Raw genomic sequence first — 14,278 nt, 5'->3', positions numbered from 1 at the left:
CTCTTTGGAAGCTCCTCTTCCCTGATACCTTCGAAAAAACACCGCTCCTGGATCACAAGCTTACCAGAAACAGCAGCAACAATGCCACCATCAAACTGGCAAAAGCTATTAAAGGGGAGGGCATAAACAAGGAAAAGGAGGAGGAACGCCCGTGAGGAGACCCTTCACTTCTAAGCAGTGACTTACTTTTCATTCCTCCTGATCATACAACTCTTGTCGGGGGAAGGCTACAGCAGTTTCACCAGTTGTGGCCAGAGGTAACATCAGATCGGTGGGTGCTGGACATAATCCGTGAAGGGTATTGCCTAGAACCAAATAGCCACCCACCAAACATTCCTCCTCACAACCAAATCCTCAGCATGTACGCCTTCTCAAGGTAGAAGTAAAAGTTCTTCTGCAAAAGAGGGCCGTAGAGCCTGTACCACACAGACACCAAGGCAACTGGGTGTACTCCCTATACTTTTCAATACCCTAAATAGATGGGACGCTAAGACCGATACAGGATCTGCGACTGCTCACCTACTCATCTCATCAGAACACTTCCACATGGTGGCACTACAAGATTTGATACCACTACTACAGAAAGGCGACTTCATGACGGCACTAGATCTGAAGGTTGCATATTTTCATGTTCCAATTCACTCCTCACATTGCCGGTACCTCTGGTTTGTGGTAAGAGGTTGTCATTACCAGTTCAAAGTACTACCTTTCAGGGTAACAGTCCCCGGGGTATTCACAAAATGTCTAGCAGTGGTAGAAGCCCATTTAAGGAGACAGAACGTTCATGCATTCCCATACCTAGACAATTGGCTGATGAAGAGTTCCAGCAAACGTTGGGGCTTTCAAGACACACAGGCCTCCACTAATCTGTTACGCGAGCTGGTATTCACTATCATCGCCACAAAAAATCCCGCTTACAACCTCTTCAGATACAGCCATATGTGGGAGCAATACTCAAATCGATCTCTGCCAAAGCTTATCCCAATTTGCAGAGGGTTCTCAATCGCCAGAACCAAGTGGCTCATTTTCAGCCACATCGTCACTAACAGTCAGAGCATGTGGCCTCTTGGATAGCAATAGTCCCACATGCCAGACTACACATGCGCCCATTACAAGAGCGTCTAGCTTCTCAGTGGTCACAAGCGAAGGGCAATTCGGAGGATCTAGTGTTGGTTACACCCAGGGTCCATCAATCTTTAAAGTGGTGGAACGCACACAAAACCCTGATGGGCATATCTTTTCTGGACCCAATGCCGGAAGTGACAATTACAACAGATGCATCACACATGGGAAGTGGAGCACATGTGGAGGACATCACAGTGTAGTCACAGTGGCCTGTTCACCAACAAACATTCCACGTCAGGGTCCCAGAGCTCATAGCCATACAGATGGCTCTCCAAGCATTCCTTCCCAACATAGCAGAGAAAAATGTTCTTCTATGCACAGACAGGATCACTGCAAAGTATTACTTTCACAAACAGGGAGGGACACACTCAATAGAGTTGTCTCAAATAGCCCAAGCCATTTGGCACTGGGCTATTCCGCACCCCATTCACCTCCTAGCAGAATATCTTCCAGGGGTGGACAATTCAATAGCAGACTTACTACAGTGGTGTAGCTAGCCCTGTGTTTGCCACCTACGGCAGCATTGAGGAGGGAGGGTGGATTATTGCCGCCACGAGACAGCAGGTAAGCGCAGGGAGGAGGCCGCCGTCCCCAAAGCTTGTGCCGCCCGGGGCGGACCGCTCCCCTCCCCCACATTTGCTATGCCACTGACTTACTATGCAGGATACAACAACAAGTTAATGAGCATAAACTCCAACCTCAAGTCCTCCTCGAGTACTTCCAGCATTGGGGAACACCAGAAATAGACTTATTCACAACCAAGGAAAACTCAAAATGCCACAGCTTTTCCTCCAGGCACACACATCCACAGTCCAGGAGCAGTGTCCCGGATGAACTGGTCAAGGGATATTTGCATACGCTTTCCACCTCTCCCTCTCATTCCATATCTGGTCAAGAAACTCAAACACCACTCAAGATGGTTCTCATAGTGCCAACCTGGGCCAGCCCTGGTTCACAACATTATTACAGTTATCCCTAGTACATCACATAAAGCTTACCAACATACCAGATCTTCTCAATCACTGCAAGGGCAGAGTCAGGTACCCAAGCAACTCAACCTAGCACTTTGCCTCCTGAAGTCATAGAGTTTGCCACCAAAATACACGGCGCTTCTTAAGGAGGCAAGGCGGGCATCAACAAGAGCATGTTATGCTGCCGAAGTGAAACGTATTGCACACCATTGCATGGCTCTAGAAATAGACCCTTGTGCACCTGAAAGTGCAACAAATAGTGTGCCTCTTGCTAAATCTACAAAAGTTAAATTTAGCAATCGCTTCCACAAGTCTGCATCTCGCACTAATTGCAGTGAACATCAGGTACTTTTTCAAATACCAGTCATCAAAGCATTTAAGGAAGGCTTAAAAAGAGTAATTCCACCATGTACATCTTCAGTCCCATCATGGAACTTAAATGTGGTGCTCACATGACTAATGTACTCACCTTTTGAACCAGTGTATTCATGTCCTCTGAAATGCCTTTCTTGGAAGGCAGCTTTCCTTGTAGCTGTTACTTCCTTAAGAAGAGCTAGTGCAATTCATGCATTAACCATTAAAAAAAAAACCTTATTCCAGGATAAGGTTCAACTACGTACCAACCCAAAATTCCTCCCAAAGGTCCTCTCCTTTTCACCAAAATCAACACTGGATCTGCCAGTTTTCTTTCCAAACCAAAAACAATGGTAGAACGGCCCATTCATGCACTTACTATTAAAAGGGCACTCATACTATATTGAGAGAACTAAAAATAAAGGAAGACACAACTATTTGTAGCTTTCTCAAACCCTAGGAAAGGGAATGCCATCTCAAAAGCATATATTGCATGATGGATTGCTAAATGCATCCAAATTTGCTAAGTAAAGGCAAAAAAAGCTCTAACAACAGTTCCAAGAGCTCATTCTACAAGAAAGATGCATCAATGGCTTTTTTTAATTGAACATTCCTTTAATAGATATGTGCAAAGCAGCTACATGGACAAACCTGCAGACAGTTACAAAACACTACTGTTTACTAGGCCTGGGCGGTAAATTTCGTTCCGTTCGCGGAATTTGCAATATTTTGACATTTTTGAGTTCCGTGGAGAGCGCGGAAATGTCAAAACTTTCGCAACCTGCCGCGAAACGGAAGTTTTTTTCTTGTTCGCGCTTTAAAAATGCATTCTCGCGCGCGTGTTCGCGACTTACCGGGTCCCTGCGTTCGCCGACGAGTTTTCCTATCCGTTCGCGCACGCCAGAAGACGTTGGATTGTTGGTAGCCGGTCGCGCTATCCCGCGAGAGTTTGCGATCGCGAACACGTCATTGCGATTGCGAACAGGAAATAAGCATCGCGAGCAAGATAGCAGCGCCCATTAGCGACCGCATGGGCAAGTTGGAGATATATTTCCCCGCGAGCACGCAAAAGCAGATCGCGAAAGGGTGGGAAAAACTATCTCTACATCTTCGCGAAAGTTTTGCATGCTCGCGGAGATTTTGTGCGATTTCGCGATAATTTGCGAAAGTCAACTTTGCAAATTCCGCCCACCCTTACTTGAAACGCGTCGGACATGGTTTTAATTGCATGAAGGTCAGGAATGCGAACGTCAGCAAGGCTTCATAACCGGATGGTGGGGAGTGCGTTGTGTGCCCTCTCAGAGCTCAAGGGCTCAATTGTTGGAACATATATATATATATATCTGCATATGTGGATGGATATATATGTACACAGTTTGGATACAAACATGTGTGCATATTTTTATGGTTTTATATTTTTTTTGTATGTGTGCATACATATACATATACATCTATATACAAAGAAAGAACCCTCCGAGTAGGGAGCCTCCAACTCTGCAGGGCACCATCTTCAAAGACGGGCACGGAGCCGCCCGCCAATTCCACTCTCCGTGAACAAACACATAAGAGGCCCGCTTCAAAGGACACAAAGCTTTTATTCAGGAATTAAGCACAGCGTTTCCAAAGTCCAACTAGTTTCGGCGATGCTGCCTTGATCACGGACAGGAAGTAACACACAATGCATCTGTGCTTGCGTATTTATAGTCTTTCAATGCACCCGACTGATTGTGGCCTGCATCTCCCATAGTGCACCAATCTTGTGCAGGTAAGTATGGATTTTGCGGAAAATGCTCATTATGCTGGTGATAAAAATCTCATCTTCTCAGCTACCTGATGCACTTTGTAATTAGGGTATTTTCCGCAGTCAAGTGTCTCATAAAAGCGTAGTGCAGCAATGAATACCTTTCACAGAATGCATGCTTCAGTCCAAAGAACGATTGGAAAGGGAGTCATCCCCCACCTTCCAAGGTCTTTGCAGAATTGTTTTAATTCTTGGTGTGTATAATATTCCAACTGGTCCTCTCGGAATGTCGAGCTTGTGTTGGTACCTGCGGCACCTAGGGAGGTTTCTCCTTCCATCTCTTTCCGGTAGTGCGTCAGCCGTTTACTGCACGATCTCTAGGTGTCGGCTCGGATCCCGCCGCTGCCACCAAATGTTGGAAAGGCGTTCTCCGTGGGGCTTCGGAATACGTTCCGGACCACCCTTTGACCCACCTCTCCCAGAGTTAGGCCGAGCAAGGGCGGGGAGGCCCTTCCTGGAAGGGTCTCGTTCCTAGGATCGCACACGCTGAGCTTGCACTCTAGGACAGAGGGACACCACACAGTAGTTCTTCGTAAGACAGTACTTTATCGTTAGCTTTTAGGGACCTTTATGATCCGAAATGCAGGTATTGAAGCAGCGCCACAAGCGGCGACGATTTCCTGATGGGGGTATGGGGGTAGCGGGACAGTCTCTGAGTTCAGTGTCTCTGCGGAGTATCCTTTGCACAGCTCTCAATCCTCGAGCTGGGGGATGTTGTTTCTCTCGGCAATTTCTGCCGATTCTTCTAGAGGAGAGTGCCGCGAGTCACTCAGCAGGCACAGGTGGTTTCGGAATCGGGGAGCCGCGACAGCGTCAGCAGGGCTCAGATGGTTCAGAGATCGGGGAGCCGCGACAGCGTCAGCAGGGCTCAGATGGTTCAGAGTTCGGGGAGCCGCGACAGCGTCAGCAGGGCTCAGATGGTTCAGAGTTCGGGGAGCCGCGACAGCGTCAGCAGGGCTCAGATGGTTCAGAGTTCGGGGAGCCGCGACAGCATCAGCAGGGCTCAGATGGTTCAGAGTTCGGGGAGCCGCGACAGCGTCAGCAGGGCTCAGATGGTTCAGAGTTCGGGAAGCCGCGACAGCGTCAGCAGGGCTCAGATGGTTCAGAGTTCGGGTAGCGTTCTTCTGTTCAGGGATCGGTCGAGCCGCGACCAGGTCAGCAGGGCTCTCGTAGGTCCAGGTCTTCTCTGCCTCCCGTCCCTTTAGCACCCCTTGTTATACTCCCCCTCCTCTTTGAAGTCCGGAGTCCTCGCTGAGAGGGGTCTTGGTGCCTGGGGCCGGGGTGTCGAGATTTCCTGTCGCTCGGCCCTTTGATCTGTTCAGGTGGGTCTGGGAGGGACTCCAGACGCCCAGCAGGCGAGGCGCCCGCTCACCGGGCGCCTGGTGGCCGATCGAAACCCTCCTTGGGGAGGAGACCAGAGGTGTGACAGGGACGGCGTCTCCTGGTCTGGCTTGGGGGCTTCTCGCTCTCTCGGCCGGGCATGCGTGGTAGGGTCTTGGGTGTTGCTGGGGCCTTGGCCGGCCATCGGGTTGTTGGGCCATGGTGGCCGGAAGTCTGTGACATCGGGGATCAGGTGCGGTTGCAGGGTGGCTGGCTGGTCGGGAGGGCCCACGCCACGAGGCCGGTCTCACAGTGCATACATATACATCTATATACAAAGAAAGAACCCTCCGAGTAGGGAGCCTCCAACCCTGCAGGGCGCCCTCTTCAAAGACGGGCACGGAGCCGCCCGCCAATTCCACTCTCCGTGAACAAACACATAAGAGGCCCGCTTCAAAGGACACAAAGCTTTTATTCAGGAATTAAGCACAGCGTTTCCAAAGTCCAACTAGTTTCGGCGATGCTGCCTTGATCACTGACAGGAAGTAACACACAATGCATCTGTGCTTGCGTATTTATAGTCTTTCAATGCACCCGACTGATTGTGGCCTGCATCTCCCATAGTGCACCAATCTTGTGCAGGTAAGTATGGATTTTGCGGAAAATGCTCATTATGCTGTTGATAAAAATCTCATCTTCTCAGCTACCTGATGCACTTTGTAATTAGGGTATTTTCCGCAGTCAAGTGTCTCGTAAAAGCGTAGTGCAGCAATGAATACCTTTCACAGAGTGCATGCTTCAGTCCAAAGAACGATTGGAAAGGGAGTCATCCCCCACCAAATCCCTTTCAGCGCTGCCGTTGTTTTTACCATATTGGCATCTCCTTCGTAGGTTTGGCAGCAGCGTGCGGATCATGCTCCCTTATCATATGGATATATATGTACACAGTTTGGATACGAAGATATGTGTGCATATTTTTATGGTTTTATATATTTTTTGTATATGTGCATACATATACATCTATATATATACATATATATGTGTGCATGTATATAGGTGCACATATGTGAAAATATGATTATACATGCATATATATGCATTCCTATGCATATGTATGCATGTATTTATCGTTGTGCATTTTGATACAGATGCTGATGTATTTATATGTTTATATATAGGGATGGACATATATATATATATCTCTGCATATGGGCATATGCATATATATGTACAGTTTGTATAAAAATATATGTGCATATTTTGATGGTTTTACATCCATTTTCTATATGTGCATACATATACATATATGTATAAAGATATATGCATATATATAGTGACATAACCATACATATTTACATTTATATATATGCATGTATATGTATGCATGTATATAGGTGCACATATGTGAAAACATGACTATAGATGCATATATATGCATTTCTATGCATATGTATGCATGTATTTATTGGTTTTCATTTTTATAGAAATGCAGATGTATATATATGTTTATATATATAGGGATTGATATATATACATATATAAATATATATGTGTGTATGTCGATGGATATATGCATATATATGTACACAGTTTGGATACAAACTTGTGTGTGCATATTGGTATGGTTTTACATTTATTTCCTATATGTGCATATATATACATATATGTATAAAGATATATGCCTATAGATAGTGACATGTCTATACATATTTACATGTATATATATATGCATATATATGCATTTGTATGCATATGTATGCATGTATATATTGTTTTTCATTTTATAGAAATGCAGATGTGTATATATATATATATATTCAGTGAAAAAACCATAGGTTTCACACATGTTATAGTTAGCTGGACATTTTACTCGTAAAAAACCAATGAAATTCCCCCGTTATAGTTAGTTCAGCTAACTATAACTCGCGCGCCCGCAATGCACTGCTGATGACGTCACATATTACATCACTCATGACATGGTCAGTGACATCACTCATGACATCACTGATGACATCTCAAATGACATCACTGATGACCTCACTGATGACATCATCCAGTGAATGTGTATTTTTCTGAAAATTAAATATGTTTTATATATGTATATCTCAAGGTCGATGGAAGAATAAATGGGTATATTACTGTCTAAATGGATGATTTCTTTTTTAAAAATTGATTGTGTAACTGACTGATTAAGTGTATCATAGTGAATACATGGCTTAGTGAGTAATGTTTAAATATATAAATATCTGTATCAGTCTCTCACTTTGTGTATAAGTGGCTGCATGGGTTGGAGAGTAGCTACATGGGTGTCTATATAGGTTATTAGTTGGTTTTTTGAGTATCAGTATGAGTGTCTGCATGGTTCGGTGGGGGGTATGACGTAGTGCATAGGTGCATGAATGAGTGACTCACTGTTTGTATGTGTTGAACAGAGCATGTGTGCAGGACTGCATGGGTGGATGAGTGTGTGCATGGGTGTGTTAGTGAGTGAATGACTGTCTCAATAGTGTCTTTATGAGTAACTACATATGTTTAAAACTAGTATATGTGACTATTGGTTTATATATGTGAGTATATGTGAGAGTGAGAGATTGAAAGAGTTCCTGTATGAATAAGTATGTGTTTCTATAAGTGATTGTTAAAAAGACTAAGTATGTGTAAGTTTCCGTAGAAGTAAGTGTGGTGGTGTGTGTTTAACTGTATATGCAAGTAAATGGATGTTTGATTCTTTATTGGCATGAGTGACTATGTGTGTGAGTAGCTCTATGGATGAGTGGCGTTGTGTAATAGGATGTATAGGTGTATGAGTACATATGATAAGTGAGTACATGTATGAGTGACTGTATTGGACTGTTGGTGAATGAGTGGATGTGTATGTGGATCTTAGAATTACTGAAGAGGTTGTTGTAACTGTTATTGGTATGTCCATTGTTTTGTAAATTTTATTCTCTATTTTTGATTGTGTGTATCAAAGGTTTTATTAGGGGAAGAGGAGGTCTGCCACTCTATCACAAGGATGATGTCATCAGTGAGGTCATCAGTGATGTCATTTGAGATGTCATCAGTGATGTCATGAGTGATGTCACTGACCATGTCATGAGTGATGTAATATGTGACGTCATCAGCAGTGCATTGCGGGCGCGCGAGTTATAGTTAGCTGAACTAACTATAACGGGGGAATTTCATTGGTTTTTTACGAGTAAAATGTCCAGCTAACTATAACATGTGTGAAACCTATGGTTTTTTCACTGAATTTCTAAGGTTTTTTAAATGCTAATTCCTAACTATAACGTGTGTGAAACCTATGGTTTTTTCACTGAATTTCTATGGTTTTTTAAATGCTAAGTCCTAACTATAACGTGTGTGAAACCCATGGTTTTTTCAGTGAATTTGCAAGGTTTTTTAAATGCTAATTGTTTTTTTTTTCTTCTATTTTTTTTAACATATTTTTATTTTATTTTTCTTACCTTTTATAAAGACTATGGTTAAATTTTTAAAATTCTTTAATATGTTTTTTTTTAATTTTTTTTTAAAATAAACATGTAAAATTTATTTGCAGTACTTTTTTTCTATTTTTTTATTATTTTTTTAGTACGCGTACCGTAAGCTTACGGTAAGCGTACGGTTTACGCTACGTCCGTAATTTATCCACGCTGCTTGCGTATAGTTACGCAATTTGCGTAGCCGCGCGTACTCCGCGTGGGACGCGTACGCGTGTGCGCTACACGCGCACGTTACGCGGAAGTGTCGGGTAGTGTCTGTTATGCGCATGCGCGCAAGCGCGTGTCTTTTTTACGCGCATGCGCACTTTTGCCGTAAGCGTACCGTAAGCGTACCGTAAGCGTACGGTAGGTCATGTGATCATGAAACACAACTTTTGATTGGTTGAAACTACTTTCAGTTCTAGAACTCTCCTACACCACACCCATTCCCCTCATTTCTGCTTGTGATCCCTTAGGAGAAGGAGCTGGTTTGTCTTTGGGATACGATGGCAGAACAGCAGAGCTCTTCTGAGAGTGAGGCTAGCACTAGCAGCACTGTCTTGAGGCAGAGATCGAGGAAACAAAAGCCCTCTTATGTATGGGATTATTTAACTTTTCCTGAAGGTCAGCAAAAGGTGAATGCACCCTTAGTAACTTGCAGGCTGTGTCAGCGTGTACTTTCTAGAGGTAATCCTGACAGGAAGTATTCCTTTGGGAATCACACCATGAAGAGACACCTCAAGGATGTACACAAAAGGACACATGGTCATCTTTTTGGAGGTAACTCTTCAGAAAGACAAGCAAGTACATCCACAGCAGCTCAGCCTGGACCATCATCTGCAGAGCTGACTCTTTCTTCTGCAGGTCAGGTGAGCCCTTCATCTGTGGGGGGAGCATCTCCTTTTGCTGGCCCTCTGGAAATTAACCCTCGGTTTGCGAGGGTTGAAGTACGGTGCGCCACTTGTCACGATCTAATTACTTATAGGGAGACCAGTGTTTCCCTAGTGAACAGTAAAATAGATCAGCACACTTGTCGTACCGTCTAATATTCCCAATCTTTCTTTCCTCTGTCCCTGCATGAACACAACGGCTCTTTTAAGAGCCAACCTTACCTTTCATCTATTTTTTAAATATGTTTTTAAAAACTTTTTTTTTTTTTTTTTACCGTACGCGTACGGTGCGCGTACTTTTTTTTTATTTTTTAAAAAAAAACACTAAAAATCAATTATCACATTACAAGGTCCTTGAGAGACTACAATTATTATTATTGACTTACCATACTCACTCAAAAAATATTTATTCATTTGTTTTTTTAAAAAATAGCTTTAAAAATGGTTCTAGTTTTCAAAAATTTTCTATATGAATCTGAAAAAAAAGAAAAAAGTATTAATATTTTTAAAACATTTTATAATACAGTACACATATTTACATTTTTTTCCCAAAAATATTTGTGCCTTATTTTTGCTGTTTTCAGAATATATTGCATTTCACTATAAATTGTGAAAGCAATTGCATTCATCATTTTACAGCGGGCAAAAAAAAATAACAATCACAAAGATTGTAATAAAAAAGCCCAGAATCTCTTTTTACTTAAACTTAACATTATAGAAATGCATAATATTCTAAAAAAATATCATCTAATACCAATAGTTATTTCTTTAAAATACCGTCTGATATGTTTGTTTCAGAAGTATAATCACAATATTATATCTCAAATAACTCCACAATACATCTGATTCCATTTCCTTTAGGGCAAATAGTAATTTTAAAATTTTGTTTGGAATAAATTTCCAACAGTAATCAAATAAAATTCTAAAGTTTAATTTGTCCAGATCTCACTGATTCTCTGTTACATTTTGGTTCACGAAAATTTTTGGAATAATTTATTAAGTCCACAATAGAATTGGTTACTTTTCCGCATGGCCAAATAGTAATTTTTTAAATCATTTTTGAAAAAAATTCCAATGGCAGTCCAATAACATTCCAAAATTTAAATTGTGCAGATGTTACCGATTATCTCTAAATTATTGGTTTTTCAAAGTTTCATTAAAAATTAAAAAAGTCCACATTACAATTGGTTATCTTTCCATTAGGCCAAATGATAATTTAAAAAATCATTTTTCTACAAAATTGTAATGGTAATGCAGTAAAATGGTAAAATTATTTTGTCCAGATCTTGCCAAATCTGTCTAAAATTTAGGTTTCAGGAAGATTAGATAGGAATTTGCTAAATCAAAAGGCAAACGTTGTTTGAAAATCAATTGGGAATCATTACACAGTGTCCAGCCTTTTTCACATTTAAGATAAACTGTGTAATGTCCAGAAGTAACAGTAGGTCCATCATGGAAAATTATTGCAACAGTTACAAAAGTTTTTCCTGAAATTGATAATTGCTGTCCTGTAAACTTCTTTATTAAAGTATCCAATTTTGAACCATCAGCTCTACATCGTTGCATCATTAAAATTACATACTGTCCGTATTCCTTTAAAATTAATGTTGAAAACATGTCAGATTTACACTCACCACATTTCATGCTATGATTAGCATCTTTAACTAATTTTGCAAAAGTAACTGTTTTACTTTCTGGCAATGTCAAATAAATAAACCTTTCATTATCAACATTAGAACCACATATATTATAACAATTATCACAACTATGTTCCCATTTATAAGAGAGACCAAAAAAAATGTCAATGGGAACTCCTTCTTCTTCCACTACCTGAAGAAAATATATCAAAAATTCGTGTGCATCTTGCTGTTCATTTTGAGAAAACTGTGTTCGTCCTGAACATATATCTAAAAGTTTTCTAATTTCAGTAGCACTTTCTATTTGAGTTTTATCTTTACTCAGCTTAAGAAAAAGGAGACTCAGCTCTGAACAGAATCTTTTTCCCTGATTTACTATTATCTGCTCTTGCAAACTTTCCAGATAAAATGCAACATTCAGCACTACATTTGCGTAGCAGTTGACACCAGAGCTATTTTCAAAATGACATCCTACAACCTGTTCTTTATTTTCCTTTTTCTTTTTGCTTGCAATTACATCACTCCTCTTTTTTTTCCTCTTCTCTACATCTTCATTACAGATATTGTCATTTTTTCTTTTACGAGAAACTACACGTTTCTCTAACACAGGATACTGACCTAAATGAGGAGCATAGCTTCTTCTTAATCTATTATACTCCTTTACACAGTTTGTATCAGCACTAACTTTTGAGTCATCAAAGTCTATCATGAATAAACCTGATAATGTTTTCACTCGTGACAAAGCAACATATGCCATACCTTCTTTGAACACAGTTGAACCAATGTTCACAAATGCACAATCTACAGTCAATCCTTGAGACTTGTGAATAGTTACAGCATATGCTAGAGAAAACGGAAACTGCTTCCTACGTACATATAAGTCTTTCACAAGCATAAAACGAACTGTACAACGACAAATGTCTTTAACTTCTTCTATCTGATCAAATTTTATTTTTAAACATTCAATTCCATCTTTTTTCTGATAATTAATAAAACCCACAACTCTTCCCATAGCTCCATTAACTAAACCTTTTTCAACATCCAAATTTCTCCTTAAAAATACTCTACAGTTCATGCAAACATATAGATTTTTTTCTAATCCAGCTGTTTTGGAGATGTTCTTCTCTAGTGAGTCCAATTTATTTTTCAGTTTGCCTGTTACTGTGACAGTAATTCTTCCATCCTCAATTTTGTCCACTGCTTCCAATTTCCTGATCTCTTCCTTTTCCAATTTCAAAAGCTCCTCATTGAATATTGAGCATTCACGTAGAGTTGGCATTAAGCAGATGACACTTTTGTTTTCTGCAATGTTCTTGTATATCTTCTCTGCAACTATTTCTTCCTTTGGAAATAAATTATGTAGCAGCCGACTCTGTAATGCTTTTTTGCCAACTTCTGTGAGTAGTCCAATTCTGATATCCTTCAGAATACTTCCATATTCTTCATCGCTTGCTTGCCTCATATTAGTAGTAAGTTCCTTGTACTCAAAGAAGGACCAAATATTTGTATTTCCGATGCTTCCCAATGACTTCTTTGTGTCTTCATGTGTGACAGTACTAAACACTGGTTGTCCTTTAACTGGAGTAAGTTGCAAAAGATCTCCAAAAACTATGACGTGTTTTCCACCAAATAACATGTCAGTCTGTCTTCAAAATTTGCTGCATTCTTAAATGCACAAAGGCAAGCATTAAGTTTGATACCATGCTCACCTCATCAATAATGAGAACTTGCATCTTCTTCAATACTCTTGAAACTTCCAAGGATGCTTCTCCAGTTAGCTTGTTGAATTGTATTTTGTTCTCATGCTCCACTGGTAACATTAGCAAACGATGTAAAGTGATTCCTTTTATGTTATATGCTGCTAACCCAGTTGGAGCAGTAACCACACAAGACAAAGTAGAATCCGTTTTTTGCTTTAGGTAGCTTCTGATGACTTTTATTAGGAAACTTTTTCCAGTTCCAGCTTGTCCGCTTACATACATCCTGATTGGATGAAATGATGTGCATGAGCACTCTTTTTTTTCATGTAGAAATCCGTGATCAATTTTGTTTTTGATCTCTTCATAAATTTGTTGCTGCTCTTGATTCAGTTGTCTTTCCAAATTTTCTAAGTCTATAAATTCTTCTTGAGCTTGATTCATAGCCGTTTCCACTTCATTCATGGCTATTGATGCTTCATTTTCAACGATTGGTTGTCCTAGGGGATCTTGACTGAGTCTTCCTGAACTTTGGCTGTCCTGAGAACTGTCTCTAGCTATTTCTGCTGCAATTGTAGTTTCCTGTTCAATTTCTTCATTTAACATTTGCAGATAAGTTGAGAATGTACTGCATTGTATGCTGTCTTTGCAAGCATTAAAAGAATCTTCATAGCTTTGAAATTCTCCCAGTAGTTCATCCTCTGTACGCCATGGTTTAAACAACTGTAAAAGAGCCAAGTAGTAAAATTCCTTCTTGTCAGTAGTGTCACAACTCAGCTTCCGGTGATTTATCAAACTTCCTTTTGTTTGCTTCACCAAACATCCTTCTTCACCAACGACTTTATATTTTCCATTGTTGATGTCTTCTGCAGCTTTCCGTGAATAAATGTAGTTCTGCAACACTTCATAGAGACACATGTTCTCCAGATGATGACTTCTCTTGGGATAATAAGTGTCCAACATGTTTGATTTCAAAATATCTGTACTTTCTGGGTCATTCT

This window comes from Triturus cristatus, chromosome 4_1 (genome assembly GCF_964204655.1).
Source record: "Triturus cristatus chromosome 4_1, aTriCri1.1, whole genome shotgun sequence".
In the NCBI taxonomy this organism is placed as follows: domain Eukaryota; kingdom Metazoa; phylum Chordata; class Amphibia; order Caudata; family Salamandridae; genus Triturus; species Triturus cristatus.
Note: the sequence above shows the minus strand (reverse complement) of the source record.